The 27,016-nt window shown below is 35.7% G+C and overlaps 1 pseudogene; it reads right to left on the bottom strand.

Annotated features, from left to right (window-relative positions):
- Positions 1-17,596: 17,596 nt before the first annotated feature.
- LOC138334475 (uncharacterized) lies at positions 17,597-18,079 on the bottom strand (annotated as a pseudogene).
- Positions 18,080-27,016: the final 8,937 nt, after the last annotated feature.

The raw sequence follows: 27,016 nt of genomic DNA, 5'->3' as shown, positions 1-27,016 counted from the left end.
GTCTCCCAAAACACGCACCTCGCACAACATACATGCAACGCACAGCATACATGGGAGGCCGTCCTTACATGACCATAGCTGTTAATAGGACGTTAATTAATCAAACAAACAAAAATTTGTCTGGACTACTTTTTTCTCCAATATGGAGGAGGCAGCCACAAGCTGTCATTCATTGTCCGCTTGTATTCCATCAGTTATGTCATTAATGTGGTTCAACTTCTCTTCGGATACTTTTCCCTCCTTCGAAAGTTTACAGGTAAGTGCTACCATCTGTAAAGCTCTGGCATTTATGTCACTACCCAAAGATCGTATGTTCTCCATTATCTGAAACAACAAAAGGTATGCTAGATCGATATAATACTTACCAGGTACAAAGAAAGGATAAAGGAAGAATTAGAAGCCAGCCGACTTAGGCCAAAGAATGACTTTCAGCTATCACATACTCAGCATCTTTGGTAGTCTCCAGAAATCAGATGGGTGAGCAACTTTATAGTGTTCCAAAATATTTTACAGAAGGCTACATGCTTAAAGGATATACACAAACAAATTTACAATGAACAGATGTGATTAATGAACATGCAGTGCAGCTGATAATAATATTAGATATAGATATGTGCAGTCTACTGTGGAAAACTAAATATGTGATACCCAGCACTGCGATGATGACGCAAGTCATATTATTTGACCCATGTGTCATTGCAATCACATTATTGCACTGGCAATATGAATTTGGCAATACAATTCTTGTATCCCAATCTTTATATTCAAAAATGATATTAAGAAAATGAGAAAACCAATCTAAAATTGGCCAAAACATATACTTTCTGTTGAATGTATTTAGGGAATATTCAATGAAGATTAAACTTCTGAATATGATATTAGACATAGGTCAAATGGTGACATGGTATTAGGAAAAAAAAAAATATTATCATTATTAACATTCACATGTTTCCTGGGAACAGCAATCAAATCCCATACGGGAAAAAAATTACGAAAAGATAATGTGTAGATTGCTGTCAGAGCAATTTTTTTTCAAAGATATATATATATAATATATTATATATTATATTCAGCTCAATCTGTAAAGCTTTAAAATTTTGAGCAGCAATCCTGCGCATCCATTTCGTCACGATGGTAAAAATGAGCTTAGCAAAACAGCTATTCAAAAATGATGACATGTTGTTCACCATATCTCATAACCATTGTGTTCAGCTTAATCTAACAAAATCTAAATTTCAAACCAAATCAGATACCTCCATTAGGTAACAACAGCTTTTCAAAACTGATTCCATGTTGATAAGCATACCTTAAACCCCCCCCCCCCCATGTACCAATTTTCAGCTTACTCTGACATTTAAATTTCGACCAATCAGAGGGCTTTATTTCGATACCATGGTAACTGAACTTTTCGAAAACGCTGCCAAATTATTCGGCATACCCTTTAACCCCCATGTACAAATTTTAAGCTTTATCGGACAAAATTAAAATTTCAACCAATCAGAGGCCTCCATTAGGTTACCATGGCAACACAGCTTTTCAAACCTGTTGCCATGTCGATAAGCATAGCTCACAATCCCTGTGTACCAATTTAAAAGCTGATTCTGACAATATCTTAATTTCTTTATTTCGTTACCATGGCAACTGAGCTTTTCGAAAATGCTGCCATGTTATTTGGTGTCCCAATTAACCACTTTATACTAATTTTCATCGAAATCCAACTCCAAAATCTCAAAACCGGGAATGGGCTCTGGCGGCCATCTTCGACTTCCGATTGGGGGAAAAAACTTTTAAGCATAATCCCACACTTTGTTTGTTTGTTAGATTAATTAACGTCCTATTAACAGCTATGGTCATGTAAGGCCGGCCTCCCATGTATGCTGTGTGTTGCGTGTATGTTGTGAGAGGTGCGTGTTTTTGGAGACTGCGGTATATTCATGTAGTGTCTTCTTGTATAGTGGAACTGTTGCCCTTTTTATAGTGCTATATCACTGAAGCATGCCGCCGAAATCCCACACCCTAATTAGTATGTATGTGAAGTTTCGTGATAATCGGCCCAGTGGTTTCTGAGATAAGCTGCGGAAACCCACGCGGCGGAAAAAAAGTGGAAGAAATAAGAATAAAAAAAATAAAAACAATATTCCCCCCCAACTTCGTTTGGGGACATAATTAGTCAAATGATGTCAGAATTATACTTACAAGATGGCCATTGAATCATAATACCCAAATTTTTCCATTACTGACCTCCCAGGGGCCAAAACTGGTGAAATAGGCTAAAACTTCAAAAACTCTTCTTATGAAAATTCTGGAACTATAGAATGAAACACGTATTCATAGATGGAAAGGTCTTAAGGTCCTTTACAAAAAATTGAATTATATGAACCTAGGGTCTCATGTTTCGCCCTGGGGAGTGGGTCAAGTTTACTATAGTTTATAATGGAAAAAACACATTTATAAACGTTATTTGCTTATTTTTTCATAGGAAATTAGTCAAACTGGGTTAGAATGTTTAGCCTGACTTAGCATTTTATCGTCATATCCATATTGGTCCTGACCGACCCCCAGGGGCCTTAGGGGCGAGGCCAAAAGGGGTCATAATAGCTAAAATATAAAAAAAATCTTCTGAATTCACAGGTTTGATGGAACCAAATAATCTTCATAGAATAAAAAAGTGAAAGTTATAAAAATCACTGTCACTGACTGACTTCTAGTTTAGTTATGTTGTTTAACGTTGGCAAAGCAAATTGGAATTTTAAGCATAAGGTTTCGTTACATAATACACTAACTATCAAAATAAAAAACAAAAAATAATTCTAATACGAAGGTTCAACTTTAAAGTTTATTCTAGTTCGTAAATACTTTTTACAGATTTGAACCAATTTTGCAATGCTCTTTCTGTATCAGTACTCAGGTGACCGTCAAGGCCTTTAGGGCCTCTTGTTAGATCTAGACCTCTAAAACGTCTAAAAATAGTCTGCAGGTACTCTGTTGGGTCCATGATTATATAATCTGTAACTAATTCTCAGATCCCTGTGTTCCTCCTCTGTTCAAATTCAAACTAGCCTAAATAGAGTTCTTTTAGATACTCAAAAGCGAAGCTGCAAGAATTGTCATAGATCCTCCATCATATGCAAGTGTTTATGCCTTACAATTTTAAACTAGTTTAGAAACTTTTTCGACCAGAAGGAGAAGAACAAAATTTCAACTTTTGTATAGGATGCATAACGATCAAACTCAAGAGTATCTTTCTTCCTTATTTCCTTCTATTGTTCAGGATATTGTTAGATATCGAATGAAAAATGTAAATGATTATAAAATCCCATATTATATATTATCAACTTCATCTTCATTTTTACCGTCAACACTTCATTGTTGGAACTCCCATGACAATTCTGCTAGATCGTCAGCTTCCATTAGCATTTTCAAAGATTCTCTGACACCTATTACACAATATCTTTGGCATCGGTGACCGCAAAATCAATATCATTCATACTAAGCTCATGCACAAGTGTAGTTCTTTAAGTTATGATTTATTTCGAGAGAATTCTTGCAGAATCTCTGAGCTGTGTGTGTGGACATTTATGCGAGAATGCTTATCATTTTCCCTGAATGTGACCGTTATTTATCAAATGAAACATTCTTTTTCAGAAGTTAAATTATTCAAATTTCTAAATTCTCTTAGATTTAGACTTACTGTTATTTGGTAGTGAAGAAATTTCTTCAAATACTAATTCGGAACTTTTCGTATGTGTTCAGCATTTCATAAAAACCAGCGACAGGTTTTGGAAAAGTAATATTTGTACCCATTGTGTCTTGAAATAGAATATGTTTCTTACTACGTGTTTGTAACAGTGTAAATGCTTTATTGAATATATACTTTTTTGCTGGCTATATGATATTCATGTTTTTATATATATCTTTTTTGTCCATCCATAATAAAATGTAATGATCTCTCTCCTTCCCTCCCCTCTTTATTATTTGTTTACTTGTTTTCTACATCATAACCTCTTGTAACACATTGTAACAAACACATTTTTAATAGTTGTGTATCGAGGATGTAGATTTCAATACATCATTTTCATTTCCTCGATTTTTTTAGAATTAATACTGGTTATAATGTTTAAAAATCAAAACTCAATTTTTTAAAATTACCTGATTATGCCATCGATAATTAGTAAATATACAACATATAATAGAACATGCTTACAAATCCATAGCCAGACCCAAACTGGAGTACTGCTCCTGCATATGAGACCCTCACCAGACAAACCAAATCATGCCAATTGGAAAAAAACAACAACGCAGAGCAGCACGCTACAAATCAAGCAAATATCGAACACAAGTTCTGTACAAGACATGATGGAAAACCTCAACTGGATCTCACTACAAACACACAGAACAAGAACACGTTCAATATCATTTTATAAATTCACACACCATCATGTGGCAATAGACTATAGTCAAATTCTTCATCTTACAATCACTGTATATAACTTTACTATTTTTCACAATCTATGCACGCCCCTGCTAATCCAAATAAGACGAAATATGTAACTTCGACAACACATATTTGCGCTGATAATTTTCTAAAAAGAAACCTTGTTAATACCTTCATTGCATACGGATTTCCATAGATGAAATTGAAATACGATACATATATGAAATCCATAATTCGAGTTTTGGATGTGTATAATTATACATATGTATGTTAAATTTGCCGAGGGATTTATATATCGAATTGTACTTGTATCGTACATACGCAAATTGCATGCATTCTCAAAATTTCTTAAATTTTTGACATGCATTAGTTAAAACATATACGGATTTACACATCTGACACTTGTATATATATTCATTCATTCCCCCACTTATTTACCGTGCAGAACTGACGAGTCTAAAATGGAGACGGATTAACAATAGTGTTAAAACTTGTTTCTAACTTCATTAACATGTATACAGTTATGCCTATTTGATTGTTTTTGTATTATATATAATATGACTTATAACGAATGAATGAAATAAAGTTTACATCAACAGTCAAGTGTCATACAAGGACGGTTTCCCATGTATGTGTTGTGTTATGTGTGTGGTGCGTGTGTTGGAAGACTGTGGTATATTCGTGTAGTTCTTGGCGTTTCCCATCATCAACAAAAGCATCCAAATCACTAAGAACTGCCTGTACCAAGTCTACCTTGGGCTTTTTGGAAATGTCCTCGTGCTTGGACTGTTCATCTGGCGTGCAAAAGATTGGCGTAATTATTTTCCTTGTAGCCAAACCATTGGTAGCCATATGATGAAGGAAGTCGGTCATATTTCTTTAGCACGCACGCATGAGAAAAATTAACGAAATCCGTGTCTAGTGCCTTTCCGCTGACACTGGTATGGCTACTGCCCTTCCTGAGATATTCTTTTTCTTGAATAAGTCGCCTATTAAAATGAATCAATTCTTTAAATACTTTGATTTAGCATGTTAGTTGAGTTAAGTTCACGAAAAACTAGAAATTCGTCGATTTATTTCAAATAATACCTATATGCGTCACAAACGGTATATATTTAGGGTTTATAACAGAAGTGTATTACCGAATATATTGATTGTTCTTACCTAAATTCTCTGGACATGTCCAAATTGTATATATGATCGTATGTCTGCGAATCTTTACTAGACAATTACAACTTATATCATTTGGCCATATAATATTTGCATTTCTAGGCAGAACTGTTTAAATGTACAGGCGCTAAGGTATCCCTCACCACAAAGGTGCCATCGGGAAGCGTCTTTGAATACAAAAGTGCCAATATGGCATCTCTTCCGACAGAAACCAGTCAGGTACGCGTAGATTTCAACTCATTATACATATATACAAAACTTTGAATACCTTAATATATGTAGCATTATGCAATGCACACTTGCAGTTTATTGAACTTTGTGGAGCATCCTCAGTAGTTTGATCATATATAATTCATTTATATTTAATATGTACAATAAGTAAATTCCAAAATGATTTATTTATCTAAATTTCAGGATGCAACTCATGAAAACGAGGCTCAAGATACTGGATCTGGATTCCCTCCCCCCAACATTAGCCTTCTCCTTCCACAGAGTGCTCCACTCGGACAACGCTGTATTTGCATGGTTGAGCTGTGGTACATACCGATGTTTGCCGATTATGCGGAGAGAAAGAGTTGGAATGCAAAGCTCTTTGGGTTGGATACCAACAACGTACATGCCAGTACGTGATCCATGCCCAATGCTTAGGCTTGATGGCAAAAACTAAGGCACCATTATCAACAAGAGGCCCATGGGCCTTAGCGGTCACCTGATATCAGATACAGAATGAAACAAAGACATGCATATAAACACTATATATTTGCCCATCAGGCCCTTGAAGTCAGTCAGTGATTTTATAAATTTGACTTTTTAATCTATGAAGATTATTTGGTTACATCAAATCTGTGAATTCAGAAGTAAGATTTTTGAAATGTTATCCATTTTGACCCCTTTTGGCCCCACCCCTCTGGCCCCTGGGGGTCAGCCAGGACCAATTTGGATATGATGTTAAAATGCTATCTCAGGCTAATAATTCTAACCCAGATTGACTAATTTCCTATGAAAACTAAGCAAATAAAATTCCTAAATGTGTTTTTCCTATATAAACTATAGTAAACTTGACCCCCTCCCCAGAAGGGAAACATGAGACCCCAGGGTAATATTATTCACAATTTTTGTAAAGGATTTTAAGACCTTTCCATCTATGCAGAGTATTTGATTCTACCAGTTCCAGAATTTCAGAAGAAGATTTTTGAAGTTTTAGCCTATTTGACCCGTTTTGGCCCCGCCCCTAAGGCCCCTGGGGATCAGTCATGGAAAAATTTGGTAATAAGATTCAATGGCCATCACATAGGGATAATTCTGACAACAATTGACTATAAATTTCCTATTATAATGACTAAATAATGCTCAAAAATGTGTTTTCCCTATATAAACTACAGTAAACTTAACCCCCTCCCCAGGGGGAAACCTGAGACCCAATGGTGATGTAATTCACAATTTTCTTAAAACACCTTAAGACCTGTCCATCTATGAAGAGTATTTGATTCTACCATTTCCAGTATTTAAGAAGAAGATTTTTAAAGTTTTAGCCTATTTGCCCCTTTTGGCCCCACACCTCTGCCCCGAGGGTGGTTGACCAGGACCAACATAGATATAATATTAAAATGTTATCTCAGGCTAATAATTCTAAACAAGTTTGACTCATTTCCTATGAAAATTGAGCAAAAAATGCTCATAAATGTGTTTTCTCTATATAAGCTATAGTAAACTTGACCCCCTCCCCAGGGGGAAACGTGAGACCCCAGGGTCATATAATTCACAATTTTCATAAAACACCTTAAGACCTTTCCATCTATGAAGAGTATGTGATTCTATCAGTTCCAGAATTTCAGAAGAAGATTTTTGAAATTATAGCCTATTTGACCCCTTTTGACCCCGCCCCTAAGGCCCCTTGGGATCAGTCATGGAAAATTGGTTAATAGGATTCAATGGCCATCTCATACTGATAATTTTGACAATATTTGACTCACTTCCTATTACAAATGATCAAATAATACTCAAAAATGTGTTTTCCCTATATAAACTATTGTAAACTTAACCCCCTCCCCAGGGGGAAACCTGAGACCCCAGGGTCATATAATTCACAATTTTTGTAAAAGACCTTAGGACCTTTCTATCTATGAAGAGTATTTAATTCCATCACATCTGTGAGTGGAGAAGAAGATTTTTGAAATTTTAGTCAATTTTACCCCTTTTGGCCCCTCCCATAGCTCCCTGGGGGGTGGGGACCATATAATTCACAATTTTGATTGGCCTTATGCCTTAGAAGGTTTGTGCAAAATTTCATTGAAATTGCTTCAGCGGTTTTGGAGAAGAAGTCGAAAATGTAAATTGTTTACGGACATACGACGCACGACGCACGACGACGGACGCACGACGCACGACGACGGACAAAAGGTGATTAGAATAGGTCACTTGAGACTTCGTCTCAGGTGACCTAAAAATTAAATACTTGTGTCCCCATCAATGCAAAACCTCATATTAAACTCATTTAATTACTGCATTGATTCGGCAGGTAGGGCATTAGAATTGTACCTGCTGCCGCTATTGCATGATCGTAAAAGGCGACTAAATTTAGGATCTTATCTTTTCTCTTCTTCCTAACTGACTTTTTCTTTCCTAATGCCTCCCTTGGCACCGCCTCACTTTTGGCCTTGAGTTGAGCGTTTGCCCCTGTGAGGAAGGCTCTGGGTTCTGTCCCCTGGCCGTTGTCAGTATAATGTGACCGGGTGGGGTGTGTTGCTTGGTGTCTTCGGCGGCATGCGTCAGTGATATAGCACTATAAAAAGGGCAACAGTTCCCACTATACAAGAAGACACAACATGAATATACCGCAGTCTCCCCAAAAACGCATCCCGCACAACATACACGCAACGCACCGCATACATGGGAGGCCGTCCTTACATGACCATAGCTGTTAATAGGACGTTAATTAATCAAACAAACAAACAAACAAAAGCATTGATTCTACTTGCAGTTGTTTATGTAGTAAAATTTCCAGGCGGTCCAGGTTTCGACACACATTCAGCCAAGTTACCTTCGTCGAATTTTGACCCCCATTAAATATTGACCCGGGTAGAGATATAAGATATATAGATTGGGTGGGTCAATATTTTATGGATAAAGATATACACATGTAGGAGATATTGATATAGTAAGTCATTATTACATGGGTAGAGATATAGGAGTTATAGATATGGTAGGTCAATATTTTATGGGTAGAGATATAGATCGGGTGGGTCAATATTTTATAGGTAGAGATATAATTTGGGTGGGTCAATATGTTATGGGTAAATATATACACATGTAGGAGATACTGATATAGTAGGTCATTATTACATGGGTAGAGATATAGGAGTTATAGATATGGTAGGTCAATATTTTATGGGTAGAGATATAGATCGGGTGGGTCAATATTTTATAGGTAGAGATATAATTTGGGTGGGTCAATATGTTATGGGTAAATATATACACATGTAGGAGATACTGATATAGTAGGTCATTATTACATGGGTAGAGATATAGGAGTTAGATAGGGTAGGTTAATATTTTATGGGTACAGATATAGGAGTTATAGATAGGGTGGGTTAATATTTTATGGGTAGAGATATAGGAGATATAGATAGGGTAGGTCAATTTTTCATTGGTAGAGATAGAGGAGATATAGATTGGGTGGGTCAGTTTTTTATAGGTAGAAATATAGATGATATAGATTGGGTGGGTCAATATGTTATGGGTAGAGATATAGGAGAAACAGATTGGGTGGGTTAATATTTTATGGTCGGAGGTATAGATATGTCTATGTTTTATGGGTCAATCTGATTAAAATACAGATTCTTATAACCACTACGTTCAATAGAGGATCTGACCTTTTTTGATTAGCAATTTGATTGGCCATTTCCAAAGGTCGCCAGAACGTGACCCCTAATTGGACGTTGTCAGATCCTCTTATCTTTATTCATGGGTGGAGATGTAGGAGATAAAGATAGGATAGGTCAATATTTGATGGTAGTATAAACAAGAGATCCCAGAGGGATCTTGGCGCCCACCAAAGAATGATCTACGTCTGACAATAGAAAGAGGGATCTTTTCTCTGCTTTCAAACTTTTACTACATATGAAATTTGAGAAAGATCTTTTCAGTACTTTCTGAGATATATAGCACTAACAAACTTCAATTATCAAAATCCAAGATGGCTACCTGCAGTTGGCCATCTTGTTGACCGATCGGTCCCAAAATGCAATATGCAGGTCCTAGGAGAACCTACATATAAAATTTGAGACCGATCACTTCAGTACTTTCTAAGCGTTAACAAACTTCAATTATCAAAATTCAAAATGGTGGCCTGTCGGCCATCTTGTTGACCGATTGGTCCCAAAATGTGACATGCATAACTAAGGACCTAAGGGAACCTGCACATGAAATTTGAAACATATCCCTTCAGTACTTTCTGAGAAATAGCGGTAAAAACTTTACCTATCAAAATCCAAGATGGCGGCGCTCTTGTTGACCGATCCGTCCCAAAATGCAATATGCACAACTAGGGCCCTAGGGAAACCTACATGTGAAATTTGAGAGAGATCCCTTCAGTACTTTCTGAGAAATAGAGGTAACAAACTTTAAATATCAAAATCCAAGATGGCGGCCTGGCGGCCATCTTGTTGACCGTTCGGTCCTAAAATGCAATATGCACAACTAGGGCCCTAGGGGAACCTACATGTGAAATTTGAGAGAGATCCCTTCAGTACTTTCTGATAAATAGCGGTAACAAACTTTACCTACCAAAATCCAAGATGGCGGCCTGGCGGCCATCTTGTTATCTGATCGGTCCTAAAATGCAATATGCACAACTAGGGCCCTAGGGGAACCTATATATGAAATTTGAGAAAGATCCCTTCAGCCCTTTCTGAGCAATAGCGGTAACAAGAAATGTTAACGGACGGAAGGACGGACGACGGACCACGGACAAAAAGCGATTTGAATAGCCCACCATCTGATGATGGTGGGCTAAAAAGTGATAATAATATAGATCTGTGGTAGTAATATAGACATGTGGTAGTTATATAGACAGGAGGCAGTTATATAGGAAGGAGGTTATTATATAGATATGATGTAGTTATATAGACAGGTGGTAGTTATTTATATATTATTGTCTTCTTTGAGGGCACTATGGTCTCATAGTGTTGTCAAGGGATTGCATAGTACCCGAGCCAGAAGCCATCACTATGAAACCATAGTGCCCTCGAAAGAAGGCAATAATGTTTTTAGTACATAACGAATTGAAAAAAAATGATACGACAAACAATTATGTACGATCACCAATAGGCTTAACAATTTATTTCAACGAGTGCGGCCACGTCTAACGTTTAGATATATTTTTTTCCTTGCAGAAATCTTTGAAAATACTCATTGCACGTTGCCTGCTCAGTTCAGTTTGCTATTTTGTAAATTCGTCAGCATTCAAGTTTACAAACCGTGGCATATATGTTTTGTAAAACGTCGTCCGCACACAGATTGTTTGCCAGTGAACAGCGCAGATAGCGACAGTGACGTCATTTTCGTTAATATGACGTTCGTAACAAAAAGCGCGCCAAACCATAGTCCCAGGACTAAATAGTGCCCGGGGTCTAGCCAAAGAAAACGCCAGAAAAAACACGTTATATACAAAATAGACAAAGGTTGTTATATAGACAGGTGATAGTTGTAGACAGTCGGTAGTTATATAGACATGAGGTAGTTATATAGACATGAGGTAGTTATATAGACATGAGGTAGTTATATAGACAGTCGGTAGTTATATAGACAGTGAGGTAGTTATATAGACATGAGGTAGTTATATAGACATGAGGTAGTTATATAGACATGAGGTAGTTTTAGACAGGATGTAGTTATATAGACAGGAGGTAAATTGTACCATTTGTGTGGGGGTGGTATGGTGTTGTAAGTCGATGTCTTATTTCAGAGGATTTACAGAGACTGTCGTTGATGGAGTTGCAGAATTCACTTCCATCGTCGGTGAGAATGGTTTCTGGAGTGTCATGTCTGCATATTGTCTCAATGACATAATCATTAATATGAGATACCTCCTTCGATGGAATTGCCTTGACTTCGGGCCACTTTCCGTTCTGGTGGTTCGGAGATGACCAACCAAGTCCATTCCCAACATACGGAATGCCTTATTGTTGACTGGAATGGGATGCAATTCGGAGGGTGTTTTTGACAGATGATTCTGGCGTTGGCATCCATTGCATCGGGAGATGTAGTCTTCTATTGTTTTCATCATTGACGGCCAGTAGTATCTACTTTTCACTTTGTGCCATGTACGATTAATTTCTTGGTGTACTCCTAAAGGGTCAGCAATGAAATAATCATCTCCCCTTTCTTTATCTCCATCAATAAATACTCATCATTATATGCCATTATGGATATGATGATATTTTATTATATTCATTCAAACCTTGATGTATCAAAGTTCAAGGGACCGACAGAAAAACTTCGAAACTTTGAGACTTTATCGTTAGCAAGATATCTGTATTATGTTACTTTCAATTGCACTTAACAAAACTCTTGAAGTTCAAAGTCTCTTGTTTGGGTCACTCTACAAAAATGTTACGATCTCTTCATAAAAATCAACTTCCGTGTTGCACTGTTGCTGGATACAGCGTGTTTGATGACTGATAAAGGTATATTGATATGTACCTGGTCAGTCCCTTGACCACTAATTAATAAAACAACACATTGGCTCCACTGTGTCTGCATTTCTGACCAATTCAGTGACCATCGTGTCAGTCACAATACTATAATAAAAGACTCCAATATATTTGCCAACTATACTAATAATTGTCAACAATTTTGACAAATTTCGCTATGACAGAAACATACTTTTTTTGCAGGTAGATTAAGCCATTTTTAAAACAAGTCACGCATATATTACATATATTAGTTAAAATATTGAAATACGTATACTACATTTTATCCTGCAACTGTCCCACATACTGACCGATAACTACTGCCGGATAAACGTGTGCTTTATCCGTCAATACGAATGCTTTATCCGTCAATACGATCACGTGAATTTGTTCCATATCTGACGGAACTTTTTCTAACTTGACACAGAACTTGAACCTTCCGGTGAATGGAACGTCAGTCAGTCCCGCTAAAACGTGACGTCACATTCACCGGAATGACGTCATTTTTACGCTATCGAAAATCTCGTATGGCGGTGTCGTCTTTTTCTTGGCTCATGGCAAAGGTATGTATTGCAAAAAAATTCTTTAATAGGTATTTATTGTTTTTTGAGTATTTTCATTTTGTTTGAGCGATGTATCATACTGAATAGAAATACGGATACTGTTTGTGAATGCGCTTATTTATTTCCCACGGCAGTAAACAGGAGTACACTCTCATTCGGTATATAGTGAATGGATCTTTACCTCCGCATCAAAGATCTACTTCAAGCTTCTCGCTTGGGGCAAAACCAAGTAAATAACTGTCAATTTGCTTTCGGTTTGAATGCCATAATGGTTGCAGGATAAACAGAATACACAGTTAGTATCTTACAATACAAGTTTTATTTTGGTGCTCGACACGGAAAGCCGAGATGACTCGGCAAAGCCTCGTCATCTCGGCTTTCCTAAGTCTTGCACCAAAATAAACTTTGTATTGTAAGATACTAACCATGTATTCTCTATGTATTCAAAGGTGGTGTTCAAGCTCATGTTAAAAATCCAATAGAAACTGCCCACAACTCAACTTTCTTGAAACTTTGCATATTGAAAGTACTACTAGTTGTCCCTTTAAAATGACACTTCTTTTTTCTTTTGTGATTTTTAAAAAGGCCCAAAGGGCCTGAATTCTTTATAGTCATTTTCATTAAAACTACCTACACAAACATGCCAAAGAAGGTTAGCCTTTGTTAAATATCCTTCATTTTTTATTCATAAATCATTTGAGTAGATCGTATACTTTATATTTAAGTCATTTCTTTTAGATTTTTAACGGAAAATTTTGTTTGAAATAATAATTTTTACGAAAAAGTAAAATTAAAAAATATTTAAAAATACTCCCATGACATTTTCTGTCAATGTATAAATTAGGTTCAAAATTAAAATCCGGGAAAACTGTTTTTGAGTGACCTCAAAATAGAGAGTGCATGTAGCAACGGGCCACTTCTTTGTTAGTATACCTAGTTATACATTTCCAGTTTATGATTCCAGAGTCCGATATAAGTGAGAATCAGTGTACAGTAATAACTTTTGATGCTAAATACCATGGTAACACCTTTTAAAATATTGGTTGCCATGGTAACCAAACTGAGGCCTCTGATTGACTGAAATTTAAATGATGTCAGAATTAAGTGAAAATTGATATATAGAGGTTACGAAGTATGCTGAATAACATGAAAACACTTTCAAAATGATTAGTTGTCATGGAAACAAAATGGAGGCCTCTGATTGGTTGACATTTAGATATTATCAGATTTATGTGAAAATTGGTATGTATGGGTTATAAAATATGCTGAATAACCTGGAATCACTTTTTAAAAAAATGGTTACCATGGAAACAAAATGGAGGTCTCTGATTGGTTAAAATTTTGATATTATTAGATATGAGTGAAATTGGTACATATGGGCTATGTGGTATGCCGAATGAGATAGTAACAGTTTTAAATACATTGTTGCCATTGTTTCGAAATAAAAACCTTTTGTGGTGCTGGTATTATCTTTAAATTATACATACTTTATTTGAAAATCAAATGTAACGCTGTTTCCCTCTTTAATCATATTTAATTTAATTTAAAATAGTTTCTATCTTCATCAGAGAATTGGATTATCTTAATTTGTATCTTTTGCGTTTAAGTTACTGACAAAAATATATTTGTTTCACCCGAGAGCATATTTAGTTGTTAGGCTTGTTTGTATGTTTGTTTGTTTGTTTGATTAATTAACGTCCTATTAACAGCTATGGTCATGTAAGGACGGCCTTACATGTATGCGATGTGTTGCGTGTATGTTGAGACTGCGGTAAATTCATGTTATGTCTTCTTGTATAGTGGAACTATTGCCCTTTTTATAGTGCTATATCACTGAAGCATGCCGCCGAAGACACCAAGCAACACACCCAACCCGGTCACATTATACTGACAACGGGCGAACCAGTCGTCCCACTCCCCGTTTGCTGAGCGCTAAGCAGGAGCAGAAACTACCACTTTTATAGACTTTGGTGTGTCTCGGCCAGGGGACAGAACCTAGAGCCTTCCTCACAGGGGCGAGCGCTCAACGCAAGGCCAAAAGTGAGGCGGTGCCAAGGAAGGCATTAGGAAAGATAAAGTCAGTTAGGAAGAAAAGAAAAGATAAGATCCTAAATTTAGTAGCCTTTTACGATCATGCAATAGGGGCAGCAGGTACATTTTTTGTACTGTTACGGAAGATGCATGAATAGAAATGCAATAATGTTAGAGTGCATATGTTAGGTAACCAAAAATTCTATCACTAACTTTTCTTTTATTATGGTGTCTATGATCAGTTTCAAATTTTGGTCAACTAGTGCAAATATTAAAGTCCCCTCGCTATATTTCAGCCTATGAAATGCTATTTTCCCGGATTTCAATTTTTTTGAAAAAGTATCTGATATACCTAAAGCATGTTTTAAAAAGTGCACAAACCAATATCCTCAATTTTTATCCTGACAAAAAATTGAGGTTTTTTTTTTTTGCTTCAAAATCAATTTGTCGTAAAAATAATTCGTAAATATCATTATAAATGGATATGAAATAAAGAATGAAGTATCTTTTATTAACAAAAATAATTAAAAAATAAAAATTATGTTCAATAGATGGACATAAAACATTATTTCAGGCCCTTTATGCCTTTTTAAAACATACAAAATAAATAAACAGCATTTAAAAAGTAGTTATGTACCTAGACCTTTATCACTGCAAAATTTGAAAAAATTGGCACGTGGGCGGATTTTGCACCCCCACCTTTGTTAAATGATTTTAATGTTACATTTACTCTTATTAATTATGGCCATAATCAATATTTGCATTCAATGATAGCCTGCAATTAGAAATCCTCAATAAGAATGGCTCTTAAACCTGCATGCACACGTCAACTTTGAAATGTTGAAGATCACATTATACTTAAATGTTTTTCTTAATTTTAATTGAATTAAAGATGCTCCACCTCCGACAAATATTTTTTTCACTATAAAAAAAGCAGACGATTTAGTAGTTTTCTTCAGTTACAAAAATTACTTACTTTACACCATTACCACCATTGAAAAGTTTGAACTTCTAATTTAACTTCAAGTTAAAAACATGAAAAATAATTAATTGCATCCCGAAAAAAATCCGTAGCACTATATCCTATATGGAATGAAGTAATGATTACGCATGCACCAAAGGTGAAATACATTATTCTATTTTATTTTTTGTGTTAAATAGGCACATATATACATGATTAAACACCAATTAGTGTTCAAACAATAAATATCATTTATGCTCTGTCGGCGGTGGAGCATCTTTAAAGTTATACATAAAATTATCTTGAAAATTGAATAGTTTTAATGAGTTATCTAGTCTACACCCATAAAATACTCATCTACCCTGTCTATATCTCATATATCGCGATCCACCCATAAAATAATTCATATACCATATCTACATGTACATTGTATAATTGGTTTGTTTGTTTGATTAATTAACGTCCTATTAACAGCTATGGTCATATGTGTATAAATCTTCATCCATATAATAAGCATCTACCCTATAACTCCACCACTGAAATACTCAGCCACCCCATATAAATAAATGTAGAACAATAAACATGTTGTTATATGCTGTATAATGCTTCCATAAATGTATCAATTGACAATTATTTATTTCTTTTACTGATTTTGCCCTTCAGGTAGGGCGTTAGAATTGTACCTGCTGCCCCTATTGCATGATCGTAAAAGGCGACTAAATTTAGGATCTTATCTTTTCTCTTCTTCCTAACTGACTTTATCTTTCCTAATGCCTCCCTTGGCACCGCCTCACTTTTGGCCTTGAGTTGAGCGTTCGCCCCTGTGAGGAAGGCTCTGGGTTCTGTCCCCTGGCCGAGACACACCAAAGTCTATAAAAGTGGTAGTTTCTGCTCCTGCTTAGCGTTCAGCATACAGGGAGTGGGACGACTGGTTCGCCCGTTGTCAGTATAATGTGACCGGGTTGGGTGTGTTGCTTGGTGTCTTCGGCGGCATGCTTCAGTGATATAGCACTATTAAAAGGGCAACAGTTCCACTATACAAGAAGACACAACACGAACATACCGCAGTCTCCAAGTACACTCACCTCGCACAACATACACGCAACACACCGCATCCATGGGAGGCCGTCCTTACATGACCATAGCTGTTAATAGGACGATAATAAATCAAACAAACAAAAAAATACTGATTAACAAATCAAAATCTATAATTAATATTTGTTTTTCCATTTCTACGTATTGATATGATAATTTGATTGCACGTCTCCATCAGATATCATACATTGCATCATTTATGCACTGTATTTAATATATATTTGATACATTGTATAATAGATATAAGTAACTTGTAATAATTCGTCAGAGAAAAAAAAGTATTAGTAAAAGTATTAGTAGTTGCATGATCACGCTAATAAATTTTTTCTATACATTGAATTTGTCACTTACATAATGATACATGGGGTAACAGGGGTATACATGTATAGATAGGCAGTGTCAAGTCATATTGGTATACACGTATGGCTAATCATATAGCCCCAGAGGGCCATCCTAACACTTACAGGACACCATCTGTATTACCTGCAAACCATTAGGTACTGTTAATATTACTTCTCAGGACTACAAATGTATACATTTTGTGTATAGTATATGAATTATTATACAGCTTTAGCTGGGGAGGGGGGGGGTGTCAATATTTCATGCATAAAATATTCATCCGGGTAAGTATTCTATGGGGATCAAAATTTTATAAGACACCGGAAGGAACCATACGTTTATTTGCCCTGTTCCTGGCTTCAAGAATGAAATCAGCCCCTCCCCCCCCCTTTGAATCATTACCCGAAACACTGTATAGCTGTACGGTTCGTCTGCCTCAATGAACCAAAACTCTTCTGCCGGACATTGCATTCGCGCTAACGAATATCTCATAAATGTCTCCATGTACAATGGCATGTTCAGACCAAAAGCAGCGGTGCAAATTTCACTTTGCCAGCAGTTATAGATGCCGAATTATTGCGTCCAAACCAGCTCTAAATACATGGAGTGCGAGCACATAAGTAAATATTGCTTCTCGTATGAAAATGAAATTTGGGAGGGTTTGTGAATGACATCAGTGGTAGTAGCCACCGAACGTTGGCTGGGAATTGCCTTCATTGCATACTTTACAATACCCAGCCACTAGCTCTTCACTCATGCCATGAAAAAGGATCTGTAGAATCTGCCAGCTTTTATGATGATATTAAAAAAATTTAAAATAATTTCATCAATAATACATAAAACAGAAAACATTTGCATTTTATTGAAATTTGCGGATATTGCATTCGCACTAACGGATCTGTTATAGATGTATAATGACATTAATTATGGTTACCGTAACGTTATTCAGCAATGTTAAATATATACCTGATATTTTAAATCCGCATGTCGTTAACATGCAGGGTTGTGCCAACCTGATTACTTCATGAAAAGTATTTGATACTACAGGTACACAGACTCTTATTAGACGACCTCAAACTGCCTTTCTAAATCCAGTGCTCCTGTAACCTCTGGTGTTCCGCAAGGAACAGCACTTTGACCCATTCTTTTCTTAATCTATATTGACGACCTCAGTGAATACGTATGACAGTATGATTAACACAAAAAACCTGTTGACGACGAACATAAACTTCAACAAGACATTGATGCCTAGCGAAATTGAAAAAAAAGAGAGTGGCGCATGAAATTTTATGCAGAATAATGTGTACAGTTCTTAAGTAAACAAACAAAAAATTATCATGCTCACGGCGACACAAAAAAAATCACAGATTCGGCAAAATATTAAGGCGTCACAATTCGACTTGTCCGATGCTCTTAGGTTTTAGAATGTCTTATAATTATTAAAGATGCTCCAACGCCGACAGAGCATAATTGGTGTTTAACCTTGTTTGTTTGTTAAAATAATTAATTATAGTTCTATTAACAGCCAGGGTCATGTTAGGATGGCCTCCCATGTATGCGATGTGTTGCATGTGTGTAGTACGAGGTGCGTGTTTTGGGAGACTGTGGAATGCTGTGTTGTGTCTTGTATAGTGGAATTCTTGCCCTTTTTATAGTGCTATATCACTGCAGCATGCAGCCGAAGTCACAAAGCAACACATCCCACCTGGTCGCGTTATACTGACAACCGGTGACCACCAGTGGCGGCCATCTTGGATTTTGGATTGACGCTAAAAATAACAACACTTTGTCGGGACTATGTCAATATCATTTCATGCAAATTGAGCCAAATCGCATCGGTAGAACTTGAGAAGAAGTTCAAAATGTGTTTTCAAGATGGCGGCCATGTTGGATTTCGGATCGACCCGAAAAATAACAACTCTTTGTCGGGACCATGTCAGTATCATTTCATGCAAGTTTCAGCCAAATCCCACCGGTAGAATTTGAGAAGTTCAAAATGTGAAAAGTTAACGCACAGCGGACGACGATGGACGAAACATGACAACTATAGATCATCCTGACCCTTCAGGTCATGATCAGATGACCTAAAATAGTTATTAACAGTTGAAAATATTGTTAATAATTAGATGAAGTTATCAAGTCCCGTAACTTTTGCAAATATTGATGGATTAAGGATTTTGACTAGTAACGAGCGCATATAAGACCTCATTAATATAAAGCAATATATCAAATTTGGTTGAAATTGGACAAACAATAAATACTAAAGTTTTCGAGCGGAAACCCTGTTTTCGCGATATTTAAACATAGTTGTGATGTCATCTATTGTTGTTTCTGTTCTTTAACTCCCTGATTGTCGGACTATTACCTGTAACTGTCATATATGTTACCTTTTACTTATATGTGACTCTAATTATAAGACAGTAAAAGGTAGCATATTTGAGAGTTAACAATACGGGGGAGTATATGTCTCCGGGCTTAAAACATGGCTATGATGTCATCTTTTGTTCTCCCCAGTACTTTATTTAGACTATTGTTCAAGTACTTGTTCTGTCTGTAGATTAGTACACCTTTCACTGTAGATTAGCTTACCTGTAGCTGTAGATTAGTTTAAACTAATCTGCAGTTCCAGGTAAACTAATGTACAGTGAATGGTAGAGAGTGACACTACATGCAGCATTGTAAAATTGGGCAGATAAATAAAAAATAAATGTAATCAAAGTCAACATTAATGTAATAGAAAACTTCAATAATACAAATTATTACATATTTTCTGTTTTATATATTGATTCGTGGACATCGGCATAAATCCAATCACATCAACCACAACGCATAAAAGTACTCCTTGTGTTGAAAATAAAGACTCTTTAGTATTTCGACAGCAGATGCATTCCTACAATGATGTTTTAATTTTAGATAGATATGTGTACTTTCTTTGAAAATTGAATGAATGCTTTTGGTATATTTTCCAATAATTTCACATGTTAATTGCTTCATTTCTTGAATACATACACGTAACACATAAATCCACGTTTCCCAAATTGAATAATTTCGGTATAATTCCTTATCCAAGAATCACACAAAGCCTACTGAACAAATTTGAAATTTTAAAGCGAATAGTCGGGCAAGTGACTGTAAAATCGGTAAAAATGGTATTAATATATCCGGTATAATTTCTTATGAATTAGAAAAATAAAACTTTCCGTCAAAATCGCTGTACATGCGAAGAAAATAATAATATCTATGGGAATCCTAAAAGTCCTCCCGACCGGCTATGAGTGCAGGTCAATCTTAACGCATGCGCAACATCCACCACTCTCCGTAGTAAACAAAACATGGCTACCGTAGTTTTGAACCAAAAGTTTTCCGCCAAAACAACCAACTGACTCACCTAAAATGCGAAAGGAAAGGCAATGGAGCAGCGACAATCCCAACAACTGACTCGGTAAACGTTACGACGCATGGAGAGTGTTAATACAACTTGTTATAGTGAAGAGAACAGTTCAAACGAGCACGCGGCTCCGGACCGCTACTGTACGTACCTACGTTAGGTCTACTACCCGGTACTCCCTGCTCAGCTGATAGTGAGTGAGTCTTCGTATTTTGATCATTATGTAAATAGTCCCTAGCAGTATTTTTTCATAAATGAGTGGTCACATATGGTCACATGTTTCATACCTGTTCCCCAATCGCGTAAAACGTAACCCTGGGGTAAATAGCGGTTCTTTCGTGGGGCCTCTTTAGGGATAATGCCCTGTATATTTATAAAATGTACCGTTGTAATGCATGTACAGTTAGAATGTAACCGCTAGTGCATTATCAAGCTAAGATTTGTTTCAATTAATCTATAATATTATGCTAACGGTCAATTCATACAGTTCTGATGTATATATTTATAGATTTTTAATTTGTAAATTTTTGTTCTGTACATGTTCTGGTAGTGTTATACACATACATTGTATATAGGATTTACATTGTAGGTTAATTGGTAAAATTGTATTGTATATGTTCTGATAGATACATATGTACATGTAGGTTTTAGCTTGTTCTTTAGATATATCTGGTCATAATAATAAATAGTGTTTGTATATTTATTACAACTGTACCTGGTTCATGTGTATATATATGACAAACTTTACAGAGTTGAAATGTACTGCAGCCATGTATCATTTATAATTATTCTGAATTTTTGTTGGAACTATAGATAATGAATTTTGTATCTTTTTTGAAACAATATTTGATTCTATCAAATGCATCAGTGACACATTCACAACTTATAAAATGTTTTCTCTAAAATAAAAAAAACCCTGTAGAATGAACCTACATTTATTCATTTATATATATTTGAAATTGATCATTTTCAATTTTTGTCATATTCAACAGGTATAAAAAATTGTTGATTCTTTTTTTCAGGCACCATGCATGCATAGTGACATGAATACAGAAAGTTCATCCCTTGGACCTGTATACAAGTGTATGTATACATATACATACAATTAGCATCATATGAAGACTGAAGAATGTTGATATGAGTGCTCTTGAAAGAAAACTTTTCCAATATGGACCTAGAAGATCGTGAACAGAACATTTAAACAGTATTAATTTATTAAATGTTCCTTTCAACTATAACCATTAAATAAAATTATGATGCAATACTTTTTTCATTGTTTAACTTTGTAGAAATATTTGTTTATATTAGTCCTCTAGATCCAGTGATTATAATTCTTGCATCCATATGCCGGCCCATTTGTTTGTCAGGGCTTGTGAGATAGCTTTTCAATTACTTTTAAAATATAAGGATTTTTTTACATATAGCAATATAGATACCATTGTCTTAGGATTTCTAAATTCTACTTTACAAGAGAGTAGACTCAACATATAAATAAAACCATAAAACTAGCAAGTTATTTGAAATGTTAAAAATCTTTTTGTCTGAACCAAATTTCACATTTATTGTCTATTTGTAACTTATACATAGACCATTTATGTATTAATACTGTAGTAACAGTGATTACAAACACATAGACTAAAATGTAGTATGTAGTACTATGTACATCTGTCTTTGATTTGAGTTCTAAACAAAAAAGTGGTACCTATTGGGAAGTTGTGACTTGGGCGGAGGGTGAAATACAGAAGAAATAGCTACACATGGAAAAAAGAAAGATATATAGTACCATATGGATTCAAAGTTGCTCCAAAATCAATGAGGACTAAATAACCAAAAAAAAGCCATGTAAACCCCAAATATGCAATGACCAGATCAATGATAAAGCACCCTTCCACTTCCATTATGTGTAGCTATTTCTTCTATATTTCAACCCCCCCCACTCAAGTTACAACTTCCCAACCTCATGATTCTTCTGTCTTTTAGCCCCCCCCCACCCCACCCCCACCCCCCAACACACACATACCTGATTAATTGTTATTTCAGGTTCCTATTCAGGTATTATTCCTAAAAACCAAAAAGGATATACACACTGTGTACTCTCAAAGGAGGGGAACCACTTCATTCAAAAATGGAATTTACAATTTCATTTTCAATTTAATTATTAATTACTGGACTATTAAAACAGTATAGAACCCCTCGGCTACAGACAAAGTACTGTGGTACACATTTCTCTTAATTAATTACTTTTCTTCAACTCAATCATCTTTTTCTCCAGAGCACAAAAAAGAACAGGAAACAACAGAAAAGGAAAGTAACATTCATGTAGGCCTATATGTTTTCTGGAAATATATATGATGTATTAATTCTCACAGCATAGGCCTACATGAATGTGAAGAATTAAATATTATCAATGTTTGAGAGAATTTCCTAGTTGTAATTCTATAGCAGCTACATGGAATGTACGTTTACATATATACATTGTACGATACATATACATCATAAAAGTTTCTTTCCTTCCAGCTGGACATTCATGTCATCTCTCTCCAGAACTCAAATATTGTTTACAAATAAAAACAACCAGAGACATAGATAATTTAATTAAATCTCTGCGAAAAACTACACGAATAATTGAACACATATATTGTACTTGTAAAATATCTATGTATGAGCTAATTTATTTTTCACATCTTTGACAGCTACATGCATGGACGTTCTATGGAACGTTTTCGTGTGGTTTTAAATGGGAAATTATGTTACGATTATTTGTATTTAACCTTCATGATTCGGTTGATGTAAAATACGACGAATGCGATGCTGCAATAATTGCCCCTTGCCGGGGCCCCATCTCTGCATCGGCCGAATATTTGTGTCGATTTCCATGTACAAGATGCTTTTATCGAAAAATGATTACAAAGCATTGTCATTAATGTAAGAATACTTCATTTGCATCAAATGTATCATCTCAAAACAACAATTTGCATACCGCATTAGTGGTTTATCACACGAAACGAAACCGACACGACTGAGAAACACATGTCCATGTTGACATTTCCACGCAGCCTCGTTTTCAAAGAGTTTGGCGGATTTATATTTAGAACTGTGCTAAATTTACACGGGGCTTCCCCAAAATTTCAATGGTCAAAACTGGACACCATAAGCAGAACTTGGCCATCATTATGGTATACAATGACTTTTGGAAGGCCAAAGAACGTATTTAGACTGGTTTCCTTTGCCCGACTATTCACTTTAAGCTTTCTTTTCATCACTTTGCCGTTTTCACTGAAATTCAATGTAGTTTCCTTTAAAATCCACTAAATCTTGATATTTTGTTTTAGGACCAATCATATTCTTCATTTCATAACGTAGAGCGGTATATTCAAAATTCCATGATAATCCTCCATATCTTCTGAAGTTATATCCAAGTAAATGGTCTGCATCTGCCATAAAGAGCAGTTAAATTAAAATATCACAAAATAGACTCTGTTATTGGAAATTTGATAATTATTTTAGATAGTTTGATTTCGTAAAGATCTGATCTGCACTGTCTGCCATGTTGCCTCTGGTATTGCTCCACTTAGAATGAAGAGAACTCAAACTCACAAAAAATCTCTGGTAATAACATTGGTATGGAATTTCATGAAAAATTCATGCAATGCATGCACGACCAGAGTAGACATATTACAACAGTTACTGTGCTAACAGTATCAGTGTCAAAGATGGTTGAAGGCCTTACCTGTAGCTGTAGATTAGTCACACAATAGCCATAGTTAGCATCGTACATCAGAGTGCCATGTTTTAAGTAAGAGAAACACCTCAAACTGTAGATTAGTCAAGATAATGAACAATGTTCGGCCCTTCGGGCCTCGCATTGTCCATTATCTTGACTAATTTACAGTTTGAGGTGTTTCTCCTATACATAATCCCATATTTATGTTAACACACAAACCTGCCGAAATATTCAATTGTTTTTTAATCCAAATTACGAAAAAATCCCACATAATGAATATGAAGAGAAATTAATCCTGTATTAATGCGGAATTAAACACACCCACAGAATTTCTGTTCATATTCCAGATAGTTTTTCTCATTATTATGAATTCACCATTTAACACTTATCTACGGCTTTAACTCCAATTTCCGCTTTCTGAAACCTTGTTGGTTTTGCACACCACCTTTGATTTTAAATTTTCAAATCATCTACACTATAGTTTTACACTTATTCTGGGTGCTGTTTCAACAATATTTCAGAATTTCACCTAAATCCTATTGGCTTGTTGAATGAAATTGCACATGGTATAAATAAATCCAAAATTGTCCTCTGAATTCAATGAACGTTCTGGGGGCACTAACTGTTTTGAACTGGCCTGACAATCACTGTTATATGCGATCATTTTAGCAAGACGCTTTCAAATAAATACCTTAATTGCAAATGTCATTTCTTTACCACATCAGACATTTGAAATACATGTAAATGTTTTTTAAGCAATAAAAGTCACGAAAGCCACCTTAAGATATCCCTTACATTGAGAAAGTAACATCCCTCCATCACTGTTGGCGGACATGGTAAAAATGAATTTACAGTTAGTTGTCCAGCCCAAAAGCATACCTCGTGCATTCCGTTCATGAACGCTATTCATCACATATAACCCAGGCAAAGGTAATTCTATGTTGTCATTGTCTATATCGGATTTGTCATGGTTGAATGCACATTGCTAGTTACCCGAGCTCATAGACAAAGGCAAAAAACTAGCTTATATTAGAAATACAAGTGTACTTTATTAACACAAAGACTTGCTAAGTTTTAAGTTTGGGACATTGTTTAAAGATCTCGGCTCTGACGGGCCTCGATACAGTTCCCTCTCCCACATATTTGAACAGTTTGAAGCTTATCTCTATAACTTCTATTGCCAATATTGCCAATAAATGAACTGTTCCGTCGAGCGGTCCAAAGAACTGTTAAAACCGACTGTTAAAATGTGGTGTTGAACCGAAGTGACGTCACACCTGGTGACGTCAATACATTGTTTAAAGTCAATGGTTATAACAGAACAGTTATCGACTTGGTCTTTAGGCAACAGATGATTTTTTGGGGGTCTTCCCCGAACACCAACTCTGGGTAGGGTGGAGTGTTTTCACAGGAGTTAAGGTTTGTTGATAGGGAGTTATTGTCTCTGTCAGAATTGTTCTCCGTGAAAGATCACAGGTAAATCTCAGGTAAATCAAATCAACAGGTAGGTGATCAGCAAATCAGCAACTGTTAATTATTGTCATGCTGCTGCTATCACGGTCATTTAAATACTTGAAGAGTTCACTAATATCAGGATAACTAGTGCGGATTTTTTATCATAAAGGACTTAATTTTTGTATACTTTTATTGCATAGAAGTAAATATTATGGAGCTGGATGCTGTAGATTTCAAAGAATAAATCAAAGCGTGACTTGTTTAAAATACTGAAAATGATTGCAACATCAGCAAAAATGTGCAGGCACATTCCCCTGACTAAAGACCTCATATAAAGAGATTAGTCTCTCTGTCATGAACCTCAGTAGGCAGAGTATCATGAGCGAGTTTTAATAAAGGTCGTAAACGTAGACTAACTTACGACATTTTTGCGATTCACTTAAAGTCATAAAAATCTACGGGTGCCAAAGAGCAGACATACCCTAACCCGAAAGAGTAAATTTTGCAGCGCACTTGTTTTTACGAACGCAGCAGAAAATAGTGCTTCCCCGAGAAAGGATTTTTCAGGATAGAACACAGACGTTACAGATGAGGAATAGTTGTCGAGGTATATATTACCAAAGAACAGTCATATTAGGATTAACTAATAAAGCGGAAAACCATATACAAACCTAGTCCTCTTAAAGATAATCAACCGCTGACAAATGGTATTTTTTCACTATCAATAACAGAAGCAGAGGATTTAGTATTTTTCTTTAGTTACAAAAGCTACTTACTTTACATAATTAACGCCATCGAACAGTTTGAGCTTCTAATTCTACTTAAAAGTTTAAAATATGAAAAATAATTAATTGCATCACGAAAAAATTCCGTAGCACTATATCCTATATGGAATGAAGTACTGATTGCGCATGCACCAATGACAAAATAAATTATTTAATATTATTTTCTGTGTTAAATAGACATATATATATACACGATTAAACACCAATTATTGTTTATGCTCTGTCGGCCTCTATTATTAGGCTTTTTAATTTTGTTGTCTAATATATATATACAAGAGATCCCAGAGGGATCTTGGCGCCCACTAAAGAATGATCTATGTTTGACAATGGAACGAGGGATCTTTTCCCTGCTTTTTAAACTTTTTCAAACATACTACA

This window comes from Argopecten irradians, chromosome 11 (assembly GCF_041381155.1).
Source record: "Argopecten irradians isolate NY chromosome 11, Ai_NY, whole genome shotgun sequence".
Taxonomy (NCBI): Eukaryota; Metazoa; Mollusca; class Bivalvia; order Pectinida; family Pectinidae; genus Argopecten; species Argopecten irradians.
The sequence above is the reverse complement of the archived record's forward strand: the minus strand, read 5'-3'. Positions and strand labels throughout refer to the sequence as shown.